General features: G+C 40.1%; 1 protein-coding gene across 1 annotated transcript in view; it reads left to right on the plus strand.

Moving 5' to 3' along the window:
- The first annotated feature begins 12,158 nt into the window (after window positions 1-12,158).
- Window positions 12,159-14,636, plus strand: part of NOTUM (notum, palmitoleoyl-protein carboxylesterase) — a 38,979-nt gene continuing 36,501 nt past the window's right edge. Inside the window, exon 1 of the mRNA XM_075216795.1 lies at window positions 12,159-12,648. The gene's annotated coding sequence lies outside the window, so the exon portion shown is untranslated. The remainder of the gene's footprint in view (window positions 12,649-14,636) is intronic.

The following is a 14,636-nucleotide window of genomic DNA, read 5'->3' on the forward strand; positions in this document are numbered from 1 at the left end:
GGAGAATCACTGACACAGCTAAAAGTCCAATATGAATAGTAGATAGACTTGGCTGATCCAGATGGAATATGATTCACTTTAGCAGATGGTTTACAGGTAACATAATGGTTCAAACAGCGGAACAGGAGATGTTAATGCAGTCCAAGAACTTGGGTAATCTGGAAACATGCAATGGAATGTTGCTTAGAAGTACAGCGTGGAAATAACAGTCCAACTGTGCGTAGCACTAGGAGTCAAATATAATCCAACTTCACCAAGAGGCTTGAGTTCATCACAAAATAGAATACAGCTGATAACGCACACAACTTGAATAACGGAACTGGCTACTAGCTCGGCAATATATTCTTGAGGACAGTCCAGCAACTAATAATCAGCAGAGTAGTAATATAGCCGTGCCAGACATAGAACCACAGAGGACAAGATAACTTGATTGTAGTTCAATGAAGAATATAGACAGCTGAGCAGAGAGGTAGTTGAGCCAAATATGAGCGCAGATGTATAAGCAACTCACGAGACAGTTCAGTGTGCAGATAGAAATCAACGGATAGTTTCAGCTTGTAGATGACCACGAACTGGTATACAGCAGAGCTGATGAGAGCAGTGATGACAAGCGATCTCGGCACCCGATAACATCCAGGAGATAGTCAAAGAGTCAGGTATGCAGCCAGAACCCACGGCAGTGTGAGTAACATGAAGATCAGGCAATGAGTACCTGATCACAGGAGGTTTAAATAGTCTTCATGAACCAATAAGCTTCAGAAGGAGGTCCCAATTAAGATAACATAAAACAGCCATGAAAAGGTAGAGACTCTGAAGCAAGATACAAGCACCAACATAGTTCTTTAAAGAGCAAGTCACACGCTAGCACCTAGCTATGGGACCGGCGTGTGACACTCCTCAAAGTAATACACCAATGTAAGTGCAATGGTTTGGTAGGCGGGGAATGTGCTAGGACACTTTTAGAGGGATGATCTCTAGTCTGATAGAGAGTAAACAAGCCCCTGATATTATTATTATTCATCTAGGAGGTAATGATCTGGGCAACGGAAAAACCATTGACCTCATATGGAGGATTATCGCTGATCTACAATTTTTATCACTCAGATGGCCAAAAATGAAGGTTAGCTGGTCTGATATTGTACCTCGTCTTAATTGGAAAGGGGATAGTGGAGGTTTGGTCATGGATAACCTCAGACGTCAGGTTAATCGGGCAGTAAATAAATTCCTGAGATCTTCAAAAGGAGGGTCAATACAACATCCGGACATTAAGTTTTGTCACACACACCTTTATAGGTCAGATGGGGTGCATCTCAATGACACAGGTTTATCCTTGTTTATAGGTTGGATTTTTTATTTTTTTGGTGACTTTCTAGGGTCATTATGGTGGCGGGCTGTCAGTCCTTGGGTAGGATGTCAGCTTTGGCGAAAAGCAGTGCAGCCAGCAGTTTAATACATGGGTGCAAGGTTTATGTTCGACCGCAATGGGCTTCCCCTTTCTCTCTACTCTCTTCAGGGTCATTTGTGTAAGTGCCCGGGGTATCGTTTTTGGGAGCGTGCCTCTGGGGCCAGAAGGGGTGGAGTCATTCTGACGCCTTTAATGTAGAGCCAAGGTTCAGGGCCGGCTGGCCACCCCAAGTTAATGTTTAGTATTGACTGGTAGCTGTTACTGCACTTGCTTTCATTGCCATCATTTCTTCTTTTATATACAACAAATTAAAACTGTGACCTTAGGGCGCCAAAAGTTACCACTGTGTCCGTGTCTTTATTTCTGGTTTATTTAGCTGAATTGACAATGTGAAGGGAAAGTTTTTAAATGCTGTGGGGGGATGTCAGTTATTGGCGTTTATAGCTTGGTTCCTGGGCCCAATATATTAATGGTCACCCAAGTAATCATAAAGACTGCTTTGGCTATATTTACACTCTGCCTTGCAATAGAAGAGTGTGTATATGTTTCTTATCATTCTGGAATTATGTACATGATGTGGTGTAAATGCTTGAGAGAGGTTTATTTATATAGAGATAGTACACTATGGGGGGAATTCAATTGCCGGCGATGTGGCACGCGGACATCTCGCTGTGCACATTGCCGGTAATTATGGTACAAATCTCCGGTCATTTTCCCTCCCACTGCTATGAGGCGCAAGGCAAAATGAGATTTCTGTCAAAACTCCGCCGCAAAGTGTCTCATGGACGTTCCAGAGACACTTTGCGACTAATTGAATTCCCCCTATATATTTGAACTATGCCCTTTTTACCAACTTATGCCAAATATGGGATATTCTCAATATACTATGTTTTGGGAGGTGAATGTACATTACAACATTTACCAGGTGATATGAAGAACTGCTGTCTGGCTACCATGGTTACCATCTGTGATGTCACCTCAGCCAGATTATCAGCTGGTTCTTCTGACCAGGTTTCTCAGTGACTTTCTCCTCAGTGAGTAAATTATCATCCTGTTCAACAGAAATATTTTGCACTCAGTGAAGGATATATTGATTCAATATGTTCTTATGAAACTGGAAAGTCTCATCAATAATTGGGAATATTGAGAAAGAACAAAGCTGCACATAGAAAACTACAGACAACTGAAAAATAAGCTGGTGGAAGTTCTCGGGGATATGGCTTTACTGAATTTAACATTGTAATTATTATCTAGTTGCTATCCAATAACGATTGTCGATATGTGGTTCCAAAGCACAATGTGATTTAATAGCCAAAAGTAGCAGAATAACAAATCAGAATAAAATAAGTACAGCCGATACTTATTGCAGGCGCTCTGGATCCAGTGTACAGTCATTCAGGTCTGAAGGCTGTGGTCAAATAGACTGACTACTAGGTTCAGAGCCCCTGCTTATATGCAGTCAGTGAATACAGTAAAACAATGCAGATGATGTGGCTTGCTTCTATAGGTCCAGGCTTCAGGAGGGTCCAGTGTAGTGCAAGTCATAGGCCAGTTTAAACGAAAATATCGAAAGGTGGGGGTCAGCTCTCCAGGGGATGCACTCCGATTTTCCCGCCAAGAATCCAGTTTAAACTAGTCTATTAACATTACACAGACAGTATAATTTTAAACATTTATACCCTATCATCGCTAACTAGAGTATGCAATGTGCGGTCTCTAAGGCGCATGAACCGGACAACTGAGGATAAATAGGGGATTATAATGATACTAAACATGCCATATTTCCTGTAACCTGAACCTTTGATTTAACTGTAAATATTGCTACATTTTGACATAAATAACTATGTGTTGCAACTACAATTAATGTGTACTAATTTCAAATGTGTATATTCGTGTGAATGCGTGTAAATGTGTAAATCTTGTTATTGCCACGTGTTGCGGTTAGATACGCTTCTCCACGATATAGCATGCTCTACGCATAATTTTCAGACAAAAACGATCAAGTTTGCTAGATATTAATTGAAATTACTTTATCCAATTTGCTGACTTCGACGCAAGCAATACTGAAATTAATAATAGGACATTGAAAGTTCCTCCAACAATCATTAATTGATTTTAAAACACTGCAAAAAAGAGCAAAATAACGGATATCTAATAAGTAAAAAAACCTTTTTGAATAAACCCCGAAACCCCCCCCCCCCCCACTAACCACACTAGTTAAATTGCTTTACTGTGAATTACAAGTATAGTTTAGTCAGAATATGGTGGTTATCTACACAATATAAGTAGTAATAACAATCTCAAGACTAACAGTGTGGTAATTAATAAAGTATAATTAGTGTCCACATATTTGGCATATACTACTCATAAAGTAGCAGCTTGTACAGAGTGTGCAAGCTGACTCACACACACACACGCACACACACACTTTTTTTTATCTACCTCCTTATACACTGTTATTAGCCATTTGTAAGTCAGTGCATTTGTTAGGCAACCAGATAAACATTGGTCATTGGTTATCTGCCAATTACGATCTGATTGCTGTGGATGCCATCACTCCATGCCAATCAGTTTGGGCCACACAGTGGTCAATATTATTATAGATATGAGTTATTTGTCCAGCTGATTGAATGTTGAAAATAAACCAATTATGGCTTAATCCTTAATGAATGGGTTAATCCTCAAGAGACAGAAAAAAAGTGGACACCCTCCTGGAGGTATATAGTTTGACTCCTGCTTCCTTCGCTGTCTTTGAGTGTCTTCTCAAGATGTCTCTGAAATACAAATAAGGTAATAGCATGGGAATGAATATTTTGGCTGCCATGGATTATTTCTAGGAAATGAAACTGTCAGTTGTTATAATTTGCTTATTTCCTCCTCAGACTCCATGGCAGCCCTAGCATGGAATGTACCCAGGCACTAAAACCGGTTGTGTCCAAAAAAATAAACACTGATCAATCCATGCATATAAAATAAGTTAATGATGATCTTCTTGAAGAGTGTTCCTTCCAAATTGAGCATCATCTGAAGGAATGACATCCAGAAGGTAATGTCTGGAGAAGGAATAATGGGCCTGCTGTTATTCACAAATCACTTGCTGAAGCCTGAGCTTGTGTGTGCAGAAGGCTGCTACCACCCTTGTCAGTATTTTTGACACTTCATGTCTGTTCCTCTTATAAATGACTTGCTCAATCCATCTTGCAAGAGTGTCTTTATATTGAGCTATTACTTCTACCGCCACTCTCATGATCTTCTTCAGTGTGTGTGCAATTAGAGGAACAGGAGGGAACTCATACCCCAGTCTGAAGTTCCAAGATGTTTTTAGATCATCTATTCCATCTGTTCTGGAGTCTTTGTGAGTCCCATTAATATGTCAAATCACTACATCTACCATTGTGGAGTTCTCACTCCGTCGCTATCAGATGAGTCTTAAGTAAGTCAATACATGAATGTGAAGATGGAAGTTATTCATCAGGGAAAAGGAAAACACTGCTAATGATTTCTACATACAACAGTTGTTGTTTTTTTTATTAGAATATGCAACAAAAATAATACATAATAATCAACCTTCAACCCCCAGTCAGCATTCTTTGTTTTACTGTTAGACCCAACAAAAGGTAAAGTCGAACCAATTTACAAAGTCTTATTTACAAATATAAGAGACTGGAGAGGTCATAAGTTTTTACAATATTCCACTCCCAAATATGTATATTGGACACTGTGATTGTTTTGCGGTAAAAGTAACAATGGTAGTGCTCCAATGGGCTGTTACACAGTTGGTTGAGTTACTATCACAGACTATATTGAAAGCCTTTATGTATAAATCTACTTTTTTGTAACTTCAAAAGTTGAATCATATGGTAAAGCTTTATAGAAGGTAAAGTGTGCCTTTAATGTGCATAAGCAATGTTATCATTGTAAAGCCTCGTAGCAGGGGTTAATTTTAAGCATTTAACATGTGTTCTTAAAGCCTGCTGCAGGGAAGACTTCTTATACTTTTAAAAGTGAGGGCAAAGCACATGGTGTTGTCTACACTTTTTTTTGGCAGGAATTGGTTTTCAATGCCCTGGTATAGCAGCCTCAAAGGAGCTGTATAATGATGGAGTAGCATGCAATACTGGGGAAATATGTTATTTAACTTTACAAAACGCTATACTTGTAGTGAGATGGAAAATAATGTAAATAGTACACTATTCAGCAAACAAAACATCACTGAACTTTTGTTCAGCAGTGACTGTTAGGCTGGGTACACACTACAGTGTTTTCAAACAATAAACGACCATTTGACCTGACATTAATCGCCGGACTGGCCTGCCGGGGAGCTGGGGGAACCACAGGAAGACCCAGATGCTGGTTAGCTATGCCCCTGCCTGGGTCCGTTGTTCTGAGTGACAGCCAGGTCACGGTAACACTGATAGCCCAGGTCATTGAAGTGCAGAGAGCCCAGACGCGACTGCAGCTGTCTGAGCATGCGCCGCACAGACACAATAATAGGTAGATGAGTCATGCCACATGACTCATCTTGGAAGAAGAAACGCCCACGTTGAAGACGTCCTGCCGCCCAGAGGAGCTACACGAAGAATGCAGGAGCAGCTGGAGCCATTGCTGATAATGTTAGTAAAGCGCGGAGCAGCAAGCAGCCAGTCATTTTGGGGGAGAATGGAGAGAAACAAATGTGGCTTGAGAGATGAGGGGCAATAAAGGCATGAGAGAGGGGCAATAAGGGCATGAAAGATGATGAGGGGCAATAAGGACATGAGAGATGATGGGGGGGCAGTAAGTAATAGCATGAGAGATGAAGGGGGGCCAAAGCAGCATGGCACAGGGTGATGAAGGGGGGCTAGGAGAAGGGGGAGCAAAAGCAGCATGACACAGTGTGATAAAGGGGACCAGGAAAAGGGGGGGGCAAAGGCAGCATGGAGGGCACAGTATGATCATAAGGAGGCACAGCATGGTGATGAAGGGGAACAGTAATGTGTGAGTGATGGCACAGGGGGCTTGTGGCAATGTAATGTGTGTGTGTGAGGTAGGTGGTGGCTAACTAATGGGTGCTATTTTGTTTTTGGGGTGATGGTGGGGCAATTTAATTTTATAGTGGGGACTATTAATTTAAGATGGGGTGGTTTGGGTGCTATTAATTAAATGTGGGGTTGAGTTGGAAGAGCATGTGGTCTATTTATTAATTGTGAATATGAATTATTTAATAGTAGTGACACTATGGTGCTAGCTATCCTTCATGGGCTGACCCCTCTCCCTCTAGTGTCTGGTCTCGCATCTATGATGGTTGGCCACACTTCCTCTGGCGGGCCCCTAGCTTTACAGTCCCCCGGTGGGCCCTTCATGCCCCAGTCCGACACTGCCAAAATAGCATTAGTATGTATGCTGCAACGATGAAAGATTATCGTTTCAAAGCTCATCGTATTGTTTCATTTGATTTTTAAACTAGCTTGAAAATGTAGTTCTACGATGGAACGATGTAATTCCAATTCTGCAGTGTGTATGCACTCATGACCAGCAGCAGGGCCGTCTCTTCCATTGGGCACAATTGGCAGGTGCCTGGGGGCCCTGCGGGCATGGGGGCCCGTCCGAGGCAGTGCGGAAAAAAATCCTGAAAAAAAAAAAAAAGAAAATACTTACCTTGCAGTCATGTCAGCAGCGATCCGGCTCCCTCCCTGGTCCCCTCTTCCGTGCTGTGCTCGCAGTGAATGTTGGGCGTGATAAACTTCGAAGGGAAAAAGAAGGGGGGAAAAGGGGAAAAGGGAGAATGTGTATATAGGGCACTCTTTTTATTCAATATATCTGATAAATTGCTGTTAAGAATGATATCTTTATTAAGGTAAACAGATAGTCTGTTAGCAAAATAGTTAATGAATATGATTACCAAATGAACACGGTAGAAAAACTGTTAAGAAGTAGTAAAAATACTACTGTGCTGTCTAACTATGTTCTAATAGCAGTGGATTAATATGAGCTGTACAAGTTTCTCATTTATCAAATATAGGTATTACATTCTGCATGCATTGGTATGATAGTCTCTCCTCATAATAAGCTTGACCTTTCTTGATATATAGGTCACTATAAACAATTAGACACTATGTATCCATTCATACCACAATGTATCTCCTCTCAAATTCAATCTCATTATATCACTCCTAGGGGTAGCCCTAAGTACTTCACACGTGACTTACTATGTAAGTGTTTTGGTATAATTACATGTATTTGTCAACAACTCCCCAATACTACTACATTTATGGATAGATTGAGCAATTCTTCCCAGATTGATGATGGCTTTAGAATAGCCTATATGATACTGCAGAGTATAACACTTTGGTTTAACTCTATATCCTAATATATGGCGCCACCTTGTTGGGCGCCATATATTAGGATACAGAATGTTGGGCGTGATGTCAAGCACAGCACGGAGGAGCGCAGAAGAGGGGATCGGACTTAAGGTAAGTTAAGTGGACCCCTATATATATATATATATATATATATATATGTAAACAAAAAGTGATTATATGTATATAATCACTTTTTTTTACATATATATTTATTTTACACACACACACACTAATATATATATATATATATATATATATATATATATATATATATATAGGGGCCCCGGTGCACTGCATTGCCCGGGGGCCCATAATGTAGTTAAGGTGGCCCTGACCAGCAGTGTCCATACATCTCTATGGAGTGTGTAGAGCCACAATCTTTTCAGCCCAATGGTTATGACAGAAGAAGAGCACAGATCTGAAGGTAAATCTTGTAAAATGTCTATAGTGTTTACATGAATCGACATGCTGATCGGGACTTTTTTTTTATTTTTTAATCGTAGGTAAAATCGTTAAGGATATCGAATGGGAGAGGTTTTGTATAGTGTGTACCCAGCCTTACACCTATACAGTCAATCAATCATCCTTAGTTCCTCCCACCATGGATAATGTGTATTGGTCATTTACAGTTGGTCTGTCATAATATCATGTAAATCTCTTTGTATACACTTTTGGTTTCCGTGCTTGAGGCACGTGTTCATCTATACAATTGAACTCAGTAGAGAATAGTATTTCCTAATTGTAGGAAATAATTACTGGCAATTCAATCTGGTACTCTAAGTACACTTATTTTTGGAAAAAATAAATGCTTTGTCAATACTGCCACAGGTAACTGTGTAGCAAGTGTAGACACATTATGCGTAGAAAGAGGCGTTAAAATAAAGGACCAATACATACTACTTAAACATTAATTTAATGTGTGTCTTGTACCAGTCATAAAGTCTATTGTAAAGTTGCTATACCTTGAATCAACATGAGACAGTTCATGTTCGTATTGACATATTTATTTTATTTATAAAAATCTTTTGTCAGGACATTGGTATACATCGATAGTCACCTCTTGACCTAGATATGTCATATATAGTTTTTCTGGCTACAAAAATGACATTATATAGCTGAGTGCTTGCTGTTGTTGTCACTGTATTTCCTTCACTTGTCCTAAAGGCTGGAAATCTGGTGTGAATAGGAAAAAGATGTTTTATCTTAAAAATGTAATAAATGTATTTTTCCCCCAACCACATATGGGGACATACTCACTCCTTCTTGTGACTACAACAGATTCTTATACAGGACCGGTTTATGTGCAATGGTAGAAATCTGAACAAAGCCATTCATCATGGAGGCCCCGGGGTTCAGCCCTCCTTCTGTGTGTTATAGTTAGGGGAATTTGGGGGGGATCCATTTTGCATGGTGTTCCCCTTTAATAAAACTGAAAGTTCTATAGTTTTGCAATTGTTACCTCTAACTTTTTACTTTAGCGAACTCCATTTAGAAATTCTCAGGTGAGTAAATGCCAGGTGCATTGGGGATGGGTAGGTCATTGTGGAATAAATATTGACAGGATCATTTATTGGTGTTTACAAGTAACAACACACGTGTATAATTGAGTTTACAATTTAATGAGGATTGGTCTGAAGAGGTACATTTGTGTTTCTAGTTGATGAATGGGGCAGGGACTGATGTGAGTGAGTTCTCTGTACTGCGCTGCGGAATTAGTGGCGCTATATAAATAGATGATGATGATGATGATATGCCGTGCCCATGCGAGGCTGGAGTTACCTTCTTATTTAACCAACTTCTTATTCACGCTACAGCTTCTTATTCAGAAAAGCTTATTTTTAAAGGATTAAATCAAGTTGGATCACTGATTTCACATCAGATTAACACTAAAGTGTGTCCCTTATACAAACTGCAATAGTATTTAGACTGACCCAACAAGGTTTTGGGCATGAAATCAGGGGGCAAAGTCACCATATTTTATCATTTTGAATAAGTAGCTGTAGTTTTGCAAGGGTTAAATGCCATAGGGCCACCAATTTGACAGTGGGAATCAACACAAGGTCGTCAGTTACATATAAAACACTTGTCTTTTGCCTGGCCCAACACTATTTTGGGCATGAAATCAGGTGGCAAAATGGGCACAGATAGAATTTTGAGCATATTGAATAAGTAGCTGTAGTTTTGCAAGGGTTAAATGCCGTTGGGCCACTAATTTCAGAGTGGAAATTAACATAGGGTGGTCAGTTACATATAAAACACCTGTCTTTTGCCTGGCCCAACACTGTTTTGGGCATGAAATCATGTGGAAAAGTGGGCACAGATAGCATTTCGATCATTTTGAATAGGTAGCGGTAGTTTTGCAGTGGTTGATTTTTTTTAATTAATAATTGCAACAAAAATAAATCCCATATCACTTTGTCCAAAATAAAATAGACTATATACAACATCAAGGGGTAAAATGGACCAATAGGTATGAAACTTCCCATTATCATAAAACCCAATTCTCCTACAATCCCTCCACAAAACTAAGAAACATGACATCATCTAACACAGTACTCTGCATTACAACAACTCTGTCACCAATCTATAATATCATTCACACACCCTTTACAGTCAGGAAATGAAAACAAACTTTAAATTTGTGTAAACCTTACTAAAAAAAGAGATTTCCTCAAAATCTAATGGTTAAAGAACAGGATAGATAGCGAAGAATCGACAGATTGCCAGACGTTAGCTACCACCTAGGGATGTCTCAACCTCCGCCCAGGTGCTGGCTGGCACATTCCAGCCCGGGGGGCGCACAGGCGGCCGCATCGCGTGTCATGTGATGCGGTCACCTGTGCGCCGCTGGAAATATGCACCGCTTGCATCCACGGGTGGGCCGGCCAGCCGGCCCAAACAGTGGTAAGACTGATGCCCCCCTGCCCAGCCCGCCCCTGCCTCCGCCAGAGTTGCCCAGCTCGAAGGAACCATCCGGCCTGTCGCAAACGCCTAGCCTGTCTCAGATACAGCAATCTGAACAGCTGGCCGTAACTGGCGTCACCTTAGTCACTAACCAATTAATATACTTTTTCTGCCACCACAAAGGATTTACTATGGTGTCCTTGCATTCAAGGACGCCATAGTAAAGGGGGTGTCATATTTCTTTGATGTATATATTTATTCTCACTTGTGAAGTGATGCAGTAGTTTTTGTGGAGGGATTGTAAGAGAATTGGGTTTTATGATAATGTGAAGTTTCTTTCCTATTGGTCCATTTTACCCCTTGATGATGTATCTAGTCTATTCTCTTTTGGACAAAGTGATATGAGACATCCTTAGGTGGTAGCTAACGTCTGGCAATCTGTCGATTCTTCGCTATCTATCCTGTTCTTTCACTATTAGATTTTCAGGAAATCCCTTTTTTTAGTAAGGTTTACACAAATTTAAAGTTTGTTTTCATTTCCTGACTGTAAAGGGTGTGTGAATATTATAGATTGGTGACGAAGTTGTTGTAATGCAGAGTACTGTGTTAGATGATGTCATGTTTGTGGAGGGATTGTAGGAGAATTGGGTTTTATGATAATGTGAAGTTTCGTTCCTATTGGTCCATTTTACCCCTTGATGATGTATTTAGTCTATTTTCTTTTGGCCAAAATGATATGGGATTTATTTTTGTTACAATTTTTCATTAAAAAAAATCAACCCTTGCAAAACTACCGCTATTTATTCAAAATGATCAAAAAGCTATCTGTGCTAACTCTGCCACCTGATTTCATGCCCCAGTGATGGGCCAAGCAACAGACAGGTGTTTTATATGTAATTGACCACCCTGTATTGATTCCCACTATTAAATTGGGGGCCCAACTGCATCTAACTCTTGCAAAACTACAGCTACTTATTCAAAATGATAAAATATGGTGACTTTGCCCCCTGATTTCATGCCCAAAACCTTGTTGGGTCAGGCTAAATACTATTGCAGTTTGTATAAGGGACACACTTTAGTATTAATCTGATGTGAAATCAGTGATCCAACTTGAATTAATCCTTTTAAAATAAGGTTTTCTGAATAAGAAGCTGGCCAAATATAAAGCTAACTTCAGCCTTGTGTGCCCATCCCTTAGTGATGCCCCTCTCCCCTCCTCTGTATTATTAGTGATATCTCCTCTCTCTGCTTCCATGGACCCTCCCTCCGGAGCCCTCCCCTTCTCAGTCCTAAATCTCTGGGATGGATGTGGGACGCACTGATCTAATCTCCAGGACTTCAGTCTTCTGAAACTTTCAGCGCCTCTCAAATTACTTCCCATTTACCCACAAAAGACCCCTAAGTGACTTCACATTAATGACTATAACGGCTCTTGAATGAGGACATGGCAGGCTAGTTTGTGGGAGGGGGAGGCCCGGGCTATTTGAAAGGGTTAATTTAAAGCCCCCTCCTCCCTTCCAGTTTGCAAATCTTGAATGTGCTCTGTGTGAGCCTCACACTCTGCTCTCCCGTCTGAGTTGTGTTCACCAGTCCTCACCTACGGTCCTTGTAACTGGAGAGGGTGTGGTGTTCAGGTCATCTCCCACCCACTACTAGCCTCCAAAGGTGGATTCATTTATCACCCAGCCTTATAGAACACTGGCTTTCAGTAGGGGTTTACTCCCTACTTGTACCCATTTTAGGATTGAGTCTTCCCATTTTGACCAGCGTCCTAATTCTCTGGAAAGCCACTTCTGCTGAGAGGATATTATCCTGTTTATCTGCATCTCTGCACTGGGCATCAGTCAGCACCTGCCCATCTCTGCTAATGCCAGTGAGTGCACTATACTAAGTACCACTTAAAGTTATTCTGAACCTAGAAAAAAAACCTGCTACATCAGAAATTCCATTGAAGCCATCAAATAACACATTGGAGTACTGTGATTTGCAATTTATAAGGTAAGTTTTTTTTTTATTAACATTAAAAATAAAACATATTTTATGGGTGTCCATTTTGGCCCTTGTATGCAACGTTTTATATAGGATCTCACAGCTTAGTGGTTTTATACTTGAAAAGTGAATTAATATACAAGATGGAGACACTGAAGTAGTGAGGAAGATGCACCATTCAGGAATTAAAGGGTCTGGGAAGTGTTGGGGGCTTTGTACTGTTTGTGTGTTTGACAGTCCGTACAGAACTGCATGATCTGGTGATTATGGCTGAATACTCATTAGGATGTGCAGGTGAAAGTGATGAGGTGTTTTTCAAGCTTAAGATCACTGAATACTGTGTTAATGCAGCAAAGATTAAATACATTTCAGTAGGTGCAGTAAAATGTAGTGTGTTCAGTGAAACAATGTGCAGGAATAGGAAAGATGCCAGGCTTCATTCAGACCTTTGTGCTTTTAATTTGATTTTTCATGTGTTTTGCATGCATGGAAATTGAATGTAAATGACATAAAACATACGACTGAATGATTTCTATGGCACAATTTATACCTTTGTTTTCACAGTATTTTATTGTACTTTTAACGCAGCTTGTAACCTTTTCCATCCCATGTCAAATAAAATGCATGTCAATATACCAAAAGCAATCTAAGTTCTCACATTTTAACATATGATTATTATGACTGATTTGTAAGCTTTTAGATTGCATTTGTAATACATGTAGATCAACAGGTCTGACACTAGTAGAAACCGCTGTTTCTACTTTTACCATACCCACTGGTGTTTTTACTAATGTTGGGTTTGTGTTGTATTTTTCAGAATGTTACTTGTTTGCTTTTATTTTTCTTTTACCAACCAGAATCTTTGTTGTGATTTACACTATTCTCCCTTAACCCTTCAGAAAATAACTTGAAAAGAAGGAAATTCTATTTATAACCCCCAAATCTGCATAATTACAGCGTTGCTAGAAATGCAAGATAGATATCATTTATTTTCTAGCCTTTATTGTATGACACATAATAGTATGGATATTATGAATTCTGTATTGAGGGACTGTGGGAGCAGAACTGAGAAGAGTAAGGATGAGGTGTGGTGGCGGTGGATGAGATTTAATAATGCCATGTGGGTGCTTTGAAGTAGTACTGAGGATGCCACGTGTGTGCAGTTAAGGAGCAGTAAGGATTGTGTGTGACTGCACTGCTGAGCTGGTGACATGAAGTGGCAGTGATGGAACGTCAAGATGTCATGAGGGAACAGCGAGGATTCCGTATGTGCAGTGAATGGGTCCTGGGTCACGCTAACTAGATCATATGTTAATACAATACAATCCCAGCTCTAGAGCAGAATGGACTGTCATCTGCTTTCTCTCACCAGGGTTACAGACAGTCAGTTAAGATACTTGTCATGTCTCTGTTTGTCAGTAGGATAAATAGAATATGTTTAACAATACCCTTGTGACATTTTTCTGATATTTCATGAATAAACGAAGAAGCTTATTAGGATTTCTTAAATAAAATTCATTAGAAAATATGTTAAGGTCTTTAACCCTACTTTGCGCTACCACTAATCTGTGAGGCATCAATAGATACTAACGAGGGAAGGGAGGCACAGGTGCTTACAGTATGAGTGGGTTAGTACAGACACTGCAAATCAAAGCGGGTTCATACAAGCGTCAATGATCCAAAGCAGCACAATGGATGCTGGATGCCGACAGGTAGGTTCATACTGGTATTGAGGCTGGGGTTGCATGGGAAGGTCTCTGTAGTTGTTCTACTGATTTACACATGTGAAGGTTACAGTTCTAAAGGTAACTTTGAAATAGAGTCAAAGTTTTATGGAGTTAAAACTGAAGGTGCCCGGGCATATTTTGATCTTGGTGGCCAATTAGGCTGTCTTATGTACCGACCACAAAGAGCAATGTTTATGGGTATGAAAAGACTGACAGTTCCGATCAGTATCTGATGGGATTGTGAAAATGCTGTTACACTATTATGACCCC

This window comes from Mixophyes fleayi, chromosome 6, assembly GCF_038048845.1.
Source record: "Mixophyes fleayi isolate aMixFle1 chromosome 6, aMixFle1.hap1, whole genome shotgun sequence".
NCBI lineage: Eukaryota > Metazoa > Chordata > Amphibia > Anura > Limnodynastidae > Mixophyes > Mixophyes fleayi.